We start from the raw sequence: 17,481 nt of genomic DNA on the forward strand, positions 1-17,481 counted from the left end.
ACCCAAAAATCAGACGTGGAAATTTTGCAAAATGACGTGGAAAGTCTTACTTTCCCGCAAAGGCTAGATTTCATTTCAGACCAAAGCTGCGAGATTTCGTTTCTTTAACAAAGGAAAGGAAAAAAAGTCGGGCTTCTTTTTTCGACCTCGCGCGAGGAAGAGAAAACCTAGGCCCAACCCTCGGAAGTTCGTCTTCTCCGGCAAGACTACCCAAAGCAAGGTACCTCTCCTTCGCCTCTCTCTAATCTCTCTCTCAGTCTCTATCCTTTTTTTTCATCATTTTTTTCATTTCTGCAAATGGGGTTTCGGAAATGGGTCTCCATCTTCAGATTTTTACGATTTCTCGTCAAATGGGTCTCCATCTTCTAATGGGGTTTCAGAAATGGGTCCCCATCTTTGGAAATGGGTTTGCAAAAAAGGGTTTCAGAAATGGGTTTGCAAAAAACTTCTTCGATCTTGTGAAATGGGTTGCAGAAAACCCTGTTCGATCTTTTTATTGAGTTACAAAAAACCTCTCCTAACTTGCGTTTTTAGGGTTGCAAAACCCATTCTCATTTTTCGTATTTAGGGTTTCAAAAACTCTCTTTGATCTTCACATTGATCTTAAGTTTGTGCTGGAACCCATTTTTGTGGCTGCAAAAACCCTCTCTTTATTGATATTGATCTTCCATTTTTAGGGTTGCAAAGAAAATGGGTTTTTAGGTTTTGAAGCATGTCTTGATAACAAGCTGGGTTTGCAAAAAAAAAAAAAAAGGTTTCGGATTTTGTGGTGTTTATTTTGGCTATGTTACAATAGGATTTGGATTTGATGGGGTTTCATATCTTCTTTGGCTTTCCTTGTTTGGGGGTTTTTCGAGTTTCCCCTTTTATCTATTGCATTTGGGTTTGAGATCTTGGGGTTTTGGAAGTTTTTTTTTTTTTGGGTTTTTTCTTGCAATTGGGGTTTTTGGAGTATAATTTTGGTGGTTGAATGAATTATTGGTGGTTGTGGGTGTATATTTTGGACTATATTCTTGGCAAGTGAACCGGCACAAGAAACCTTTTCTCTGGATTTTTCAAGTTTTCCTGCGCAAGTGAATAGCCGCAATAGCCGCAGGATTCCTTTTCCAGCACAGTTTCTTTTCCTTTCCTTTCCTTTCTGTCACGTCAGATTTCTTTCCTTTCCTTTCTCGAGAAAACAAGTGAACGGACCCTAACACAATCAGAACTTCTTAGACAAAATCTCCTTTCCTAACACGACCAAAACCACTCTTTCTGCTTTCCTAATGAATTTTTTTTATTTCGAATGATTGATGTAGCAGGTGCCTAGATGAGTTTTGTACAGTATCTTATTTCTACACAGACAATAAGCAAGGTGTAAGCATGTGATTTTTTTTCCCTCCCTGTTTTTTACCACCAAAGGAAGCTTGTTTTAACCTGGTATTTTGAAACCCCTTTTCATTATCCTGGTTCAAAAGACCTGCACTCACCATTTTGCATTGCTCAAATCTATATTGCCTTGCCTTCATTGTTAGATTCAGAGCTTTATTATTCGCAACTAGTATTAAAGTCACTTTAAAATTTAGAGCAACTACTTACACCAGTTACATATTTTGTCTTATACCCATGGCGTTGTTAATTTCTGCTGCACCGTTAACCTTTACATATCTTGGGATTGATACATTTGAGCTGCTTGGAACTTAAATTTCATTTACTATATAGATCAGTTCACCCATCTCGTCAAATCATTTGCATCTTGAATCTTAATTTGCTATACTAACCCAGTTGAACTTGTCAGGTTCTTCATTCTCAAAGCTGATTTTTGCATTGTTCTGTATTAGTGTATTCTGTCTTGTTTGTTTATTATATTGCAAAAGTTATCAACGCAGCCAATAGAATCGACATCGACCTTGTCTGCAATAGCACACTCCGGGGTGTACAATTCGTACATCAGTTTCGCCCTTCATCACAGATTATAAAGCACACTGAGACAGCCCAAGGGAACCTATTCATCGTCACGCACCGGTCCTTCGACTCACCAATCAACAAAGCTTCCGTAAAGGTCAATATAATTTTACTGCCTTATCAACCTTGCTGCCAAGCAATTGGGCCAAGTTCTCCGCAAGAGGTTAGTAGCTTAAAACTCGCTCGCATTTAAGCAATTTAAGCAAATTGTGAACCTCGCCTATTCTTCGCAAGAGGTTAGTAGCCACATCCTCCCATATCTGTTCCAAAATTTAGGTCCTAATCTTAACCTTTGAAACCATCTCTCACCTAGACTTAAGTTATAAGCTTTCACTTGATTTCAACATTAAAATCCCAAATTTTGTAAAATTCTTCCGTTCCTAGCTTCAAATTTTCGAACTTATTTAATCTTTTAAACGTATAAGTTTTCACAAGGATATTAATTTGTGTTTTTTGCAATATCACCCATTGCACTATCCATCTTTCTGGGGGATTTAAATTTTTGGTGGAATTACTCAATGATTTCACTTCATGTTGACCATATCAAATTCAACTCCATTCTCTAGGTTTGGTTTACTTTTAGCCAGAGCTTATTACAGATTTGTAGATATCCAATGCCAAAGCTCTCAAGTTAGTTTACGGGCAACAGAATCTAGGTTCATGTTACTGCTTTCCTTTATTTGTATCGACTCACTAGCTTGTTTTGGATTTCATCTACGGTTTTTTCTTTCCTAAGATTTTCAATACTTCTCAAGATTTAGGGAAAAAAAGAGTAAATGCATGGTGTCTTTAGTAATAGTCCAGCTCTATTCCGCCATACATTAAGCTAAAACCACAGAATTGTCAGTTCGTTTTTTCTGTCGTTGTGCACAGCAAGGCCTCTGTTGATCGCCGCCGCCCAATGGGTTCTTTTATTTGGTCGTTTAGCAGCCCACAATTGCAATTTAACGGCCCATAGTTGTTAGTTATTGATTGATTTTTCATTGTCTTTTTTCTTGAAAGCCATTTGATTTGGTGGGGATAAACATGATGAACGTGAACCAAATAGAAAAAAGAATTGTAAGCCCAATATCTCAACCCTTGGCAATCCTCTAATCTTGTTTTGATGATTCCAAACACAAGTTGATTCATCATTTTTTACTAATGAATTTTGTGTTTAAGTTAAAAATACAATTCAATCAAGGATCAAAGTCAAGGATGAAGCATGGATCAAGGTTTGCACAAATCATGAAGATCAAGTGAGCCAAAGGAAAGAAGAGGAGATTCATGATGAAGACAGAGACTCGAAGAAGAAGATCAAAATTTAGGATTTGAAGTCAAAGTCTTGAGTTTAGAATGTATAAATCTAATACTTAAAAAACCCCATTAACAACTACTCAAGGGTATCCTAAAAAAGGTCCCAAATATGATTAACAAACAAGGGAAATCAAGTAGACCCAAAGCCAAAGTACCAAAGTGAGCTTAAATATGAAAAAACATCAAATTGGCACTTGATAATTGGTCTAGATAAACATCAAATTCTCTTATTTGTAGAGCACAAGAACGTCAAAATCCGATGAGAAACAAGGGATATATGAATTTTACAAAATGACTGCGCAAAACTGGAAAAATCCTGAAATTGTCTTGTGGCTAGTCAGGCTGCCCAGTAGACTGGCATGGCCTACTTCCAGTGGCAAATTGTTTTTTTTAAAAAAAAAAAAAAAAAGCATAACGGCTATGATTTGTCTGACACTGCGAATTTATTGCCGACTCACGTGTCCTGCCGTGTCGGACACGACACGCGTGTCCACACGTGTCGACACTCCTTTGGACACTCTTACTTGTATTGCTAGACTTTATGTGGGTGTGTGGACATGTTTTTGTACCGTGTCAAGTGTGACATTCTATTTTTTTTATTGAATATTGTGTTTACATCATTTAGACAACTCATATCCATGTCGAAACTGGACACATGAATCCATATCCACAAATCATTATTACATATACTTTCTATTTTAGCCGTGTCCCCGTTTCTAAAGTTTGGTGGTTTGCCATGTCCGACGCTCCGTGTCCGTGTCGACATGCGACACTCGTGTCTGTGTCCACAAATCATGGCATAACGGCTAGTTTGAAACTTGCCTTAGGGGAGCCCTAAAATGTCTGGTTTTGGGCAGTTTGTGTGTAAAAAGGGTTCTCTAACCCCTTTAGAATGGAAAAATACACTCCAAAAGACATTTTTATCACTAATATGAGTGATTAACACCCTTGTGCTTCAATTTGGATTTCTTGAAGGGATTAGATCCTAGGCTTCAAATTGTACATTCTTTCAAGAGAGAAACTTGTTGTGAGCTAAGTGTTATATTTGCCTTTTGAGAGGCCATTGTATTTTTAATTTTCTTTGATTGTATTTGGTTAGTGCTAGGAGACACGGAGCCATCTTCGTGGCGAGTGTTCAGAGATATAATAAAGCCTTCTCTGTGGTGGGATCTTCACCAAGGTTAAGAAGATCGGTTGTAATGGTGGGATCATCACTGAAGTTAAAAGGATCGACTTAGTGAAAGCCATCACGTTTGTTGGTGGGAATGGAGTGGGTCTTGAATTTAAGACTGAACCACTACAAAACCTCGGTGCACATTTTCTTACTCTTTCTTACTTTACTTGCATCTTGATTTCATCTTCTTGCATTCATTGTTAAATGATCTTGCATTCATTGCTAGGGTTGCCATCTACTTGGGCCTCACATGGTCTTTTCAAGAAGTCCAAAAAATTGATGGATGCCAACCAAAAAGTTAAAAAATATATATATATAAGAAAAATCTGAAAAACATGCTTCTAAGTGAGTATTACTTTCCATGATTTTCTTTTCCCTAGATCCAAACATACCTTAAATAACTCTTTGATCTTACGATCATAAGATCAATTTATTCTAATGCAAACTGTTGCTTAAATGTTGTTTTTTACTGTCAATGTTCAACAAGAAATATACTTGTTATTCAATGTGAGGAGATTTATTTGCCAAAGGAGATCCAAAGCAAGGTGTATTAAGGAGACAGTTCCGATCAATCAAAGGTGGGATTGAGGGTGTGGAAGTGAGGTGTCACACTGTATTAAGGAGACAGTTCTAACTGGTCTGTTGCATGTCGGACCTGCCACCTTGTGAATGGACAAAAGTTGTTGTCTTCATTAACGAGGGTGGTTGGTCTGATGTGCGATAGACTAGCCGTGAAAACCCTTTTGCGATGGACGCTAGCAATTCCCATACATATATATATATATATATATATATATATATATGTATGAGAAAACTGTTGGTGAGCTTAAGCGCACCATTTTTTTGGTGCGCTTAAGTTGTTATAACGCCTCCGATTGGTGCGCTTAAGCGGGACCCAAACATTTAAACGAAGACCCAAACATTTAAACGAATGGGAGGCGTTATAACAACTTAAGCGCACCAAAAAAATGGTGAGCTTAAGCGCACCAACAGTTCTCTCTCTCTCTCTCTCTCGCTCTCTCTCTCTATATATATATATATATATATTTGAATGGTAATTTGATTGAAAAATATTAAATATTCTTTTTTTTATACAGTGATGGTAAATAATTAACCGTCCCCCAAAAATTATAGTAGGGTTGATTTGAAATTTACTGTCACAGATTCATATTTGTTGGCGACGGTGAATTTGGCAGTCGCCAATGTTATGTTGTAGCAACAGTTAATGGGCAACAGAGGAAAAAAAAAGTCGTCGCATTATGCAGACGCATCCTTTTCCAAAATTCCATGCCAAAATTTCAATGAGAGATATTTTACGAAACTAACTGATCATAAGAGATTTTGTTTCCTAATAAACCTTTTATCTCTAGCTAGCATGTTTAGAAATCCTATATTTTATCTTTTGAGTTAGGAGTTAAATAAGGAAGTTTATCTTTTATTAATTTTAATGATAATAGTAACAATAAGACTTCTTTAGCAAGGAGTCTTAAGTTCTAAAAGATATATATTGGATGATTGGAATATGAAAAAGGGGAGCTTTTGAATTTTTATTTCAATATTATGTTTTCTCTTCTTGGTGGTTTGTGTGAAAATTGTAAATCAAAAGTGGTCAAATTCTATTTTGGTTTTTGATTTTGCAACAATGATTTGGTATCAGAGCTCTCGTTGATCCTTGGCATTTGTTATGAAGATGCGACTACCATGGCTCGTGGGCGTGATCGAGTTGTTCCTATGGAGGCTCCCCGTCAAGATCACCGAATCGATGAAGTAGAAGTATTAAGGATGCAAGTCCAACAAAACTCTAAGTCTTGTTGGCAATAGTCTCTCCTTGGAGGATTTTAACCATTTTTATCATCGTGCTCCGCGAGGTGAGCCGGGTGAAATTGAATTTCATGATCGAACGAGTCCGAATCAGCCATACCGTGATATTAATATGTGCTTTAAATGTTTGGGTTTCGGTCATGTAGTGGCAGAGTGCCGAAACCTAACGCATGTAAATTTGGTCAAAGAATTTGAAGAGTTGGTCGAATCGAAGGTTCTAGTTGAACAACCATATTTAAATTTGATCGAAGAGTTTGACGAGTTGGTTGAATCTAAGGTTCTAAATGAACAACCATATTTTGATGACTACAATGATGATCAGAGTGATAAGATCACTTGGAATGATCATGGCAAGGCTTTGGTTACTCGGCGTACTATGAATAATCTTATCATTGATAGTGGGAGTTGCGACGATGTGGTGACACAAGAGATGGTTGTTGTGTGATATGAAAGCACGAACGAAAAAGAAAAAAAATTGAATTTGGCGGCATGGAGATCAAAGTGGAGGGTAAATGGCGAATTACTAATTTGATTTCTTCATTAATTTTTGTCGATTCATTTTTATTAGATCATAAATTGAAGCCTACAACAGATGTTTATGAATTCAAGCCGATTCAAGATCAAGAATGATTATCTTTTTGTGTAAGAGATTATTTAGAAGAGTTTGATGCTCTAGAGTTTCAGATGATTAGCATTCTTCGACACTTCAAAACTTGAGGACGACTTTTTCTGAATCATGGGAGCATTCTTCGACACTTCAAAACTTGAGGACGACTTTTTCTGAATCATGGGAAAATGATGCCGGTGAAAATTAGTAAGAACGTGCACGCTTCGAAGATTTAAATTGGAGGTCGTATTTACTCCAACCCAGGGAGTCTGATGCGTACATATCCTTTTCTAAGATTCCATGCCAAAATTTCAATGAGATATTTTAGGAAACTAACTAATCTTAAGAGATCTTGTTTCCTAATAAACCTCAGCTCTAGCCGCAGCAGCTGCAGAGACTAAAGGAAGTCTGTCCCTCTCAATAAAGGGAATAACGGTGCGAATACTAGCGTGCAGCAGCCTCAATGCCTGTTTACACCTCAGAGCCTTCCATTGTGTCAAATCATCCCCTTGTTGCTCAAGCTTACCCTTGATAATTACGCCGTTGTGCCTGGGCTGTGAAGTCTCTTAGCCACATGGATAGTTCAATGTGCTCATAGCGCCTGACCCAAAGATGTGGATCATCCAAGGCAGATTAATAGCATGGCATACTTCTAAGTAAAATACCAATCTGGCAATTGACCGATCGGTCTCCAACAAATGGTTCTACTCCAGTATTTCCCACAGCTATCCCAGCTATTTGTGCTTCGACTCGGGAATCTCGATCCACCAGGTATGGATCCGAATCAGAAACGCTAATGTGATTTCTATAAAAACTGGCACTGAATATAGTTAAGTTGCACTTGCCTATGACTCCACCTTAGCTGAGGCATACTTCAACGGATGAACCAGAGCTCCTATAAACACTAGCTATTGAGACTTATCTCTCGCTAAAACATTTAGAAATCGTAGATTTTATCTTTTGAGTTACTTTTATTAGGAGTTAAATAAGGAAGTTTATCTTTTATTAATTTTAATTATATTAGCACCTAAAAGTCTTTTTTTAAGGCTCTAGTTTGGGGAACTTGGGTCCTACAAATATTGTGGGAGTTCTCGGATCTAAGTATGGAGTGGTGCTCTGTGCTTGATTGGACTATTGGGACGACTGATGCCTCAGAATCAGAGGTTAGAGCAGTTTACCAAGGTATGGAGTTTATGAAGAAGAATTACCTTGATAATATTGTGGTTGAAGGAGATTCTTCTAACATCACTAGTTGGCTTAAAGGGTCTCATAAACCTCTGTGGAGATTTGATAGGTTATTCGATGAGATATTTGATTAGGTCAGGCACCTGGAGGTTGTGTTTAATTATGTTTGGCGATTTGTCAACCAGGTGGTGGACAACTTAGCTAGAGAAGGAGTCTTTAAGATTCTCTAGTGCTCTTTGACTCTCTCCCACCATGATCTTTTTTCTTGTGATCTTTCTTTCATTGTTGTTCTTTCTTTCTTCGTTGTATCTAGTCCAACTCGGGCATTTTTATTAATATATACGGCTACCTCTTTTAAAAAAAAAAAGCTCGAATTTTTTTTAGCCATGAGTCTTAACCTGTAAACGATATATATTGGACAATTGGAATATGAAAAAAGGGAACCTTTAGATGTTTTTTTTCAATATTATGTTCGTGAGAAAATCGTATATCAAAAGTGGCGAAATTCTATTTGGGTTTTCGCTTTTGCAATTTCTTCTTCCGCTCGCACTACTGCATTATCAAATGGGTGCTATGATATTGTTGAAATTTTCACAACCGAAACATCGCACTTTATTAGTGGTTTTAGGTGTAGGTCATTTTATAATAGCTCTCACCCTCTCATCTATATGGGTGCCGGTAGAGCCTACCAACTAGGAAAAAAGAAGAAGGTTATTTCATAAAACTATTCTTCTTACCTAACTTGTTTCCTTTGAGTGCAAGAAGTGCCTTTCTTATGTGACCAACATGCTCTTCTTTGCTATAATTGTATATCAGCATAATCTCATAATAAACCACATTGAATTGACCAATAAGGCTTGAGAACTTGGTTCATTAGCCTCATGATGGTGCATGGTGTGTTTGTGACCCAGATGACATAATTGGACCCTCCTTGGTCATAAAGGCTTTCTTCCAATCGTCACTTGATCTGATCCTAATCCGGTGACACCCTCTTCTTAAATCTAATTTGGAAAATATTGTCGACCGTTCCAGCCATATTGAACATATCATTCGGCTGTGATATAGTAAATCTATACGTCAGACAATAAATTTATTAATGGCCTTACTGTGACTACACATGGTCTAATTTCCATCTTTCTTATTGTCGTCTATGTTGGCACAACACACAAGCTCATTTTTCCCTAACTAGTCCCTTACAAACCAATTCTTCCTCTTTACAATTGTAATAATCTGTTCTTCTTTATACTCATATGTCCGCGAACGATTAGGCAAACTCGCACCTAGAATAAGGTCAATATTGTGTTGAATGTTCCCTATAGAGGACATAATTGTAAATGAAGAGGAGAAGGTCGACCAACTCCAACATGATGATGACGACGATGATGCTCTACCATTACTGCTCACTAAGTTGAGACAGTTAGATCTTCAATTCCTACCTCAATTGGGTAGTATTTGCAAAGAGGTCTCCTTGGCTTTTCCTGCACTTGAAGTGATACATTTTGCTAGGTGTCCGAATCTAAAGAGGCTTCCCGTGGGGATAAAAAAGGCACCCAATCTAAGGAAGATTTATGGAAAGAGAGAATGGTGGGAAGCATTGGAGTGGGAAAACGATGCCATCAAACAACAACTCCAACCTTTCTTCGACACTTTATAAAGCTGAAGCCCATCCCAAATCTCAATTACGGTATTTCGCCCCACAGGTTTTTTATTTTATTTTTTCGGTTCAAGTCAATAGATGTATGTTCTAATGTTATTTATAAGGGATTTGGTAGGGAGAATCGCACAAGGCTTATAAGGCAAGAAGAGACTGCTGCTTTACCAAACTTAGAGGATCTAAGTCTTTTTGTTTCTAATTTCTACCTAATTTGCAGGGACTTTGGGAGGGGGTCGATGCCACTTGGTGGAACCCTTGCTACCTATGTTTGGATGCCTAAGCATTCTTTAGGGAAGTAAAGTCTATATGATAGAAGGCAAGATTTTGGATGTCATGTAAACCTTTGGAAAACCATGATCTTTACTCTATTTGGATGCAAGTTAACTAGGAGAGGGAGAGATAGAGAGAAAATGTTATATAGAGACAGTAGAGGAGGATTGCCTATGTTATATCGTCTTTTTTGAGATATTTCATATGGAAAAAGAAGTGACGTCACCTCATAAGACATCCAATTTTTACACTTTTTTGTTGTCCGGAAATCCCTAAGGATTTGGGTGTTACTTTGGCAAACAAAAGACACCAAGTAATTTAAAAGGTGCAATATTTGCTCAGAGAATGCTTCAGGAACCCTTGAAATTGGCTTCCAAACAGAGTCAGGTCTTTGACATTGGACCATTGTCCTAAGTTGAGGAAGCTTTTCTCTCGGTGCCATATTAATCTTCAACGACTCCTTGACATACAAGAGTTGAGTGTTTCAAGATGTGGTGAATTGGAGGAGGTAATTGTAGATGAAGTGGAGAAAGTTTGAGGCCGGTTCTTAGAACTTACCTCAGTTGGGAGGGTATTTGCAAAGGGTATACTTGGCTTTTCCTGCACTTGAAAAGATTGATGTTTATCTGTGTCCAAATCTAAAGACGCTTACACTGGGGATCCAAAGGGGACTCGATCTCAGGTATATTCAAGGCGAGAGAGAATGGTGGGAAGTATTGGGGTGGGAAAATGATGCCATCAAACAACAACTCCAACATTTCTTCACCTCACAGCAAATAACATCCAAATTCTGGTTTTTCTCCCCCATTTTTTTTTCCATCGTAAGAGATGTAAATTATTTATTAATGGAAATCACTTCCAAAATGGGATTTCATTTGGAAAATAAAGATGAAAGTGGAATTGATCTTTTTATTTGGATTCCTTTGAGGTGGATTATATATGATATGTCTATTCATAAGATTGAATGCACACTTTTATTTGCCTCTCATTCTTTTCTTATTTTCCAGTCAATATGCAGTCCCTTGCGGCACCGGTATTTGAAATTGCGAAGTGGTTAGGTTATCCTATTATTCGACGCATTAGCTACATCAAAAATCTTGAAAAGAATTTAAAAGATCTCAATGAAAAAGCAAGCGTTCTGTATAGTAGAAGGGAAGACATCAAAAGGCAAGATAAGTAAGCATGGAAGCAGAGGGACTGCTTCGAATGAATGTAAAATTTGGCTTGAAAAGGTGGAAAGGCTACAGAGTAAGGTGAATGAGATAGAGAAAGAATACAAAGAGGAGAAAAATTGTTTGATGGGATGGTGTCCGGATGTTTCATTGCGGTTGAAGCTTGGCAAACGTGTTGATGATTCCAATATTTTGATCAAAGATCTCTTGGAGGAACCTGCGGTTTGGGTCGTTGGGGTGGTCGTTGACGCACCGACAAATATAGCTGAACCCATACCTGGACCAACAATAGAAGGGAACACATCAACTGGTCGCAGTCTGCAAAAAATATTGGGATGGATCAAAGACATTAAAAAACAAAAGATTGGAATTTGGGGAATGGGTGGAGTTGGAAAGACGACGGTGATGGAAAATCTGAACAACTCACTAGAAATAACCCAGTTGTTTGAAATTGTCATATGGGTAACATCTCAAAAGATTGGAGCTTGCGAAATGTGCAAAATGAAATTTTAAAACGATTGTCATTGAATTTAGGAAGTGATGAATCGAATGAAAATATGAGAAGAAGAATATATGAGGAATTGAAAAGAAAGAAGTTCATTCATCTTTTGGATGACATGTGGGAGAAAATAGAGTTAGACAATGTTGGAATCCCTCGCTTAAACCAAGAGAATGGTTCCAAAATAGTGCTAACGACTAGACGCCAACAAGTTTGTAAGTCGATGGATACTGATGAAGAGATAAAGGTGGATATCTTATCTGAAGAGGAAGCATGGCAACTTTTTCAAAACAAAGTGGGGGATGTTGTTGAATATCCTAGCATACAATCCTTAGCAAAGGATGTGGTTAAGGAGTGCGATGGTCTGCCGCTTGCTATTATCGTGGTGGGAGGGAGCTTGAGGAAGGAGGAGGATGTCCATGTGTGGAAAAATGCATTAGATGAGTTACGCTCGCCAATTACTTCTGATATAGAAGATATGGAGGGAAAAGTGTTTAAGCGCTTGAAATTCAGTTTCGACAGGTTAAACAATGACAATACAAAGAATTGCTTTTTGTACGGGGCACTGTATCCGGAAGACCATAAGATACCAATAGATGAATTAATTGAGTATTGGAGGGGGGAAGGTTTTATCAATGGTGCAAATAAGGGGCTTACTATAGTAAAAAATCTCATAGGTGCATCTCTTTTTGAAAGTGCCGAGACAGACGCTGTCAAGATGCATGATGTTATAAGGGATCTAGCATTACGAATCACTTCTCCAACTGGATCTAGCTCTTGTGGCAGTTAAAAATCTTAGTCCTTGAATTTCCTGTATTGAACATATAAGTTTGTGTGTTGATGGTTTTTTTTTTTTTTTCCTATTCAATCTTAGTCCTTTCATTAGTCATCCTTAATTGAGGAGATTTGATTTTTTTTTTTTAAACTCTCAATCTTGGTGCCAGTTGGGCATTTCATTTTCTAATTTGTTGTAACAAAAATTAGAAAATGAAATGATCAATCGAGACCGAGATTGAGAGTTAGAAAGCCAATTAAATTGCTAGCAGCCCTCTATATTAATTATGGACCTTATAAACCATTCATTTATTGGTCAAGCTGGGCCCGCTCAATTTGTTGAAAAAAAAAAAAAACACTGGGCCCGCTCTATTGGCTGATAAAAAATATTCATTTGTTGGCCCCGGCATATATAGACAGTGTCTTGAAAATCTCATGGGATGATCTAACCATTCGATATGTAGATGCTTACAGGCTGTGGCTTCCATTTACAACCTACCTATTATGGGCCCAACAGACTAATCACTTAGATCACCCAATATCGTGGGCTCAACTTGACTACCACATTCGGCCTAGCTGCACTTATACCCAAGGTTTCGGGGTCCCATATCATTTTCCTAAAAAAGCATTAAGAGGGACAACCAAGGTTAAAATCCTAGGGAGCATTTATCATCAACCTAAAGTAAAGTTAGGGGCAACTGATATTAAAAGAAAAGGGAATGTTTCAGTAGGATGCCAACTTAATTGTAATACAATGAGGGGTGCTCACTAGAGCATAGGAGGTCCTACATTTGAATGGCCTAGAAGTCATGCCAAACACGCCTGCCCCCGCATCCAACAATATATATTTAGGCTTTGGTTGATTGGCTCCGCTTGGTGGAAGGAAAGCCGAAAACCGCATGATTGAATGGTCATAATCAAAAGGATCTGTCCTTTTTCACTTTCATTTCCATGGATGGTAGGAAACCAAATGGAGCCTGAATATGAATTGTCAAAAGCTACATCGGGGCAACGGAATATTTTCAACAAAAACAAATGTTACATTGTGAGTTGGCTTACGTCCATGTCGACTACTTATGCTAACTTTCGAAACTTTTCTGGTAAAGAATCCTTCAAGGCATGTTTGCATCAGGTCATTTTGTTTTCTCGTAAAAAACTTTCTCTGTAATATTCGTGTTCGGAAACTATTCTTTTACGGGATTTTCTCCATTTTAGGGGTGGAGACGGACGAAAGCCAAAAAAATTACAAAAATCTTATTCGGCTACGTGACCTGCTAAGGTCCGTTTCCAAAATTTCTGCTACTTTTTCGACTGAAAAATAGGATTCCATGAAGCGATAAATAACCGTTTCGAAATTTTCTCATCACTCCGTTTCCGCCCGAATTTTTAGGCGAGAATGAGAAGTGTGGCCGAACATGCCTTTTCGATGGTTTGGCTCTCTCATTTAATTGGAAACTTTCTTTTCATAAATAATTTTTTTTCAATAAATTGGGAAATAAAAAAAAGCTCCTAAGAGCCTTATTTAACGAGGAATGATAAATTAAAAGGCATCCTTCCAAAAAACTATCTACATGGGCACCCATAAAAAAATGTTGGCCTGGGTAGGCGCTGTTATCTGAGGCTTGTATGCCAACAATGCCCCTAGACACCGCGATGATGCTGCTTAATAAATGTAGTGGTTGTGCCTTTTCCATCAAAAAATGATTTTGGGATACTTGGTAGCATCACGAACCTACTAGTGGTATCAGAGCGAGGTCGAGTGCACGAATTCCCTGGGATCATTGTTGTGGGGGTTGTTGGCTTGAGTGGGTGCTAGGACCTAGATTGGAGGTTGGCCACATGGCCCTAGGCTTGTCTGCCAGCAATGCCCCATGATGCTACTTAATAAAGATAATGGTTGCGCATTTCCCATCACCAATCGGTTTTGGGATAGTTGGTAGTGTCAAGATCCTACAAAAAAGCTAAATTAACTTTCCATCAGAAAGCATAGTTAACTTGTTTAATTTATCAGTGGCGTTTGCCAAACCCTAGCTTTCCTACCACAAATAAAAAAATGCTTTATTTAACATTCTGAGAAAGTAAACTTCCTAAAATTCGTGCTATTATATTTAACTTCCCATCATCTACATTCTGCATCAAAACCAAAGGATGGATATGGGTCATCTTGTTTCGAATTTTGACTACGATTTTTGCTTTCGTAATGAATTTTTTTTATATTTCCAATGATGTATTGGATTTTTAGAACTTGAGAAGTGCTTGCCTCGGATGAGAAATCCTGACTTTGTTTTTGAGAGGGGATGAAGAAAAAATCTACTTTACTGACGGCAAGGTGGTGAATTTCCCAAACAAAATTTTCTTTCCTAATTCAATTAGAACTTCTTAGACAAAATCTGCTTTCCTAACACAATCAGAACTTCTTAGACAAAATCTGTTTTCATAACATGACCAAAACCACTCTTTCTGCTTTCCTAATGAATTTTTTTATATTTCGAATGATTGATCTAGCAGGTTCCTAGATGAGTTTTAAGCAATATCTGCACAGACAATCAGCAAGGATATTGATTTGTGTTTTTTGCAATATCACCCATTGCACTTTCCATCTGTCTGGGGGATTTAAATTTTTGGTGGAATTACTCAATGATTTCACTTCATGTTAACCATATCAAATTCAGCTCCATTCTCTAGGTTTGGTTTACTTATAGCCATAGCTTATTACAGATTTGTAGATATCCAATGCCAAAACTCTCAAGATAGTTTACGGGCAACAGAATCTAGGCTCATGTTACTGCTTTCTTTTAGCTGTATCGACACTTGCATTCACTAGCTTCTTTTGGATTTCATCTACCATTTTTAATTTAATTGTCCAGCTATATTCCACCAGACATTAAGCGAAAACCACACCATTGGTGTCAGTTTGTTTTTTTTCTGTCGCTGTGCATGGCAAGGCCTCTGCCGATCGCCGCTGCCCAATGGGCTCTTTTATTTGGTCGTTAAGCAGCCCACAATTGCAATTTGACAGCCCATAGTTGTTTGTTATTGATTGATTTTTCATCGTCTTTTTTTCTTGAAAGCCATTTGATTTGGTGGGGATAAACTGATGAAGGTGAACCAAATAGAAAAAGAATTGTAAACCCAATGGCTCAACCCTTGGCAATCCTCTAATCTTATTTTGATGATTCCAAACACTAGTTGATTCATCATGTTTTTACTAATGCATGTTGTGTTTAAGTTAAAGATACAATTCAATCAAGGATCAAAGTCAAGGATGAAGCATGGATTAAGGTTTGCACAAGTCATGAAGATCAAGTGAGCTAAAGAAAAGAAGAGGAGTGATACAGTTCTGGAAGTGTCAGATCTGCTCAAATGGAAATTTATAAAGAAATAGAGAACGAAACAGAGGGAAAAGAAGATGAGGGAGAGAAGAAGAAGAAGAAACAGATGTAGAAGAAGAAGAAGAGAGTGACGAAGGAATATTTCTTTTCTTATCCCCCTTTTCTGATTTCGTGATCTCTTTATAAGAGAACATCGCTATCAGTTGGTTACATCTGACTCTGACATATCAGTTTGTAACTAATGATATTCCTTTTCTAATTACAAGTAGAAACTTCTTAATGAAAGAAATTAACCACTAATCTAAGTACCCCTTTATTTCCGGTCTAATTCTCCACATAATCTTCCATCCAATGAGGTTTGTTCTTGGTTCTTACTGCCCTGTTAATCATTCCATCAGAATTGTTGATCTGTACGGCTCCCCTGTCAATGGTTGATCTGTATTTGTATCAAGGATATTCATAATGAAGAGAAAGACTTGAAAATTGAAGATTTGAAGTCAGAGTCATGAGTTTAGAATGTATAAATCTAATCCTTAAAGTAACCCACTAAGAACTACTCAAGGGTATCCTAAAAAAGTCTCAAATATGATTAACAAACAAGGGAAATCAAGTAGACGAAGCCCTTATGGATAATTGTTCTACATAATTTTCAATTTTTTTTATCAAAAGGATGTCCTTTTTCACTTTCATTTCCATGGATGGTAGGCAACCAAATGGAGCCTGTATGGATTGTCAAAAGCTACATCGAGGCAAGGGTTCACATTCAACAAAAATAAATGTCACATTGTGGGTTGGCTTACGCCCATATTGAGTACTTATGCCAACTTTCGAAACTTTTCTGGTAAAGAATCCTTCAAGGCATGTTTGGATCTATTAATTTTGTTTTCGCATAAAAAACTTTCTCTGTAATATTAGTTTTCCATGGTTTGGCTCTCTCATTTAAGTGGGATTTTTATTTTCGTACATAAAACATTCTTCAATAAATGGGTAAAGAAAAATTTAACGCGGAATTATAAACTGAAAGGCATCCTTCCAAAAAAACCATCTACACAGGTGCCCACAAAACAGCATAATTAACTTGTTTATTGTATAGCGGTGTTTGCCAAACCTGAGCTTGCCTAGAAAAAATAAAAAACTTTATTCAACTTTCAGAGAAAGTAAATTCCCTAAAAATCGTGCTATACAAGACCAAAACCAGTCTTTCTGCTTTACTAATGACTTTATTTTTTATTCGAATGATTGATTTAGTAGGTGCATAGCTGAGTTTTCTGATTTGCGTTTTTTGCAATATTGCCCATTGCACTTTCCATCTTTCTAGGTGATCTAAATTTTTGGTGGAATTACTCAATGATTTCAATTCATGTTAACAATATTAAGTTCAACACCATTTTCAAGGTTTGGTTTACTTATAGGAAGAGATTATTACAGATGTGTAGATATCCAATGCCAAAGCTCTCAAGATAGTACACAGGCAGCAGAATGTTCCCGTTACTGCTTTCTTTTATCTGTATAAACATTTGCATTCACTAGCTTGTTTTGGATTTCGTCTACGGTTTTTTTTTCCTAGTTAGTGATTGATTTTTCACCATTTTTTTCATGAAAGCCACTTGATTTGGTGGGGATAAACACAGTGAATGTGAACCAAACAGAAAAAGAATTCCAAAAAATTGATAAATGTCAACCAAAAAGTGAAAAAAAATAAAATCAGGAAAAAAAACCGAAAAAAGCTTCCAAGAGATTATTACTTTCCATA

The 17,481-nt window shown here is 37.3% G+C and overlaps 1 long non-coding RNA gene across 1 annotated transcript; it reads left to right on the forward strand.

The window, feature by feature from the left end:
• Positions 1-16,544, forward strand: LOC143865494 (uncharacterized). Its single transcript, XR_013241895.1, has 2 exons — positions 1-4,550; positions 10,959-16,544. It is a non-coding gene; the product is annotated as an uncharacterized LOC143865494 (long non-coding RNA).
• The last annotated feature ends 937 nt before the right edge of the window (positions 16,545-17,481 follow it).

This window comes from Tasmannia lanceolata, unplaced genomic scaffold, assembly GCF_043159265.1.
Source record: "Tasmannia lanceolata isolate RefF3 unplaced genomic scaffold, GAP_Taslan_0.1 ptg000081l, whole genome shotgun sequence".
NCBI lineage: Eukaryota > Viridiplantae > Streptophyta > Magnoliopsida > Canellales > Winteraceae > Tasmannia > Tasmannia lanceolata.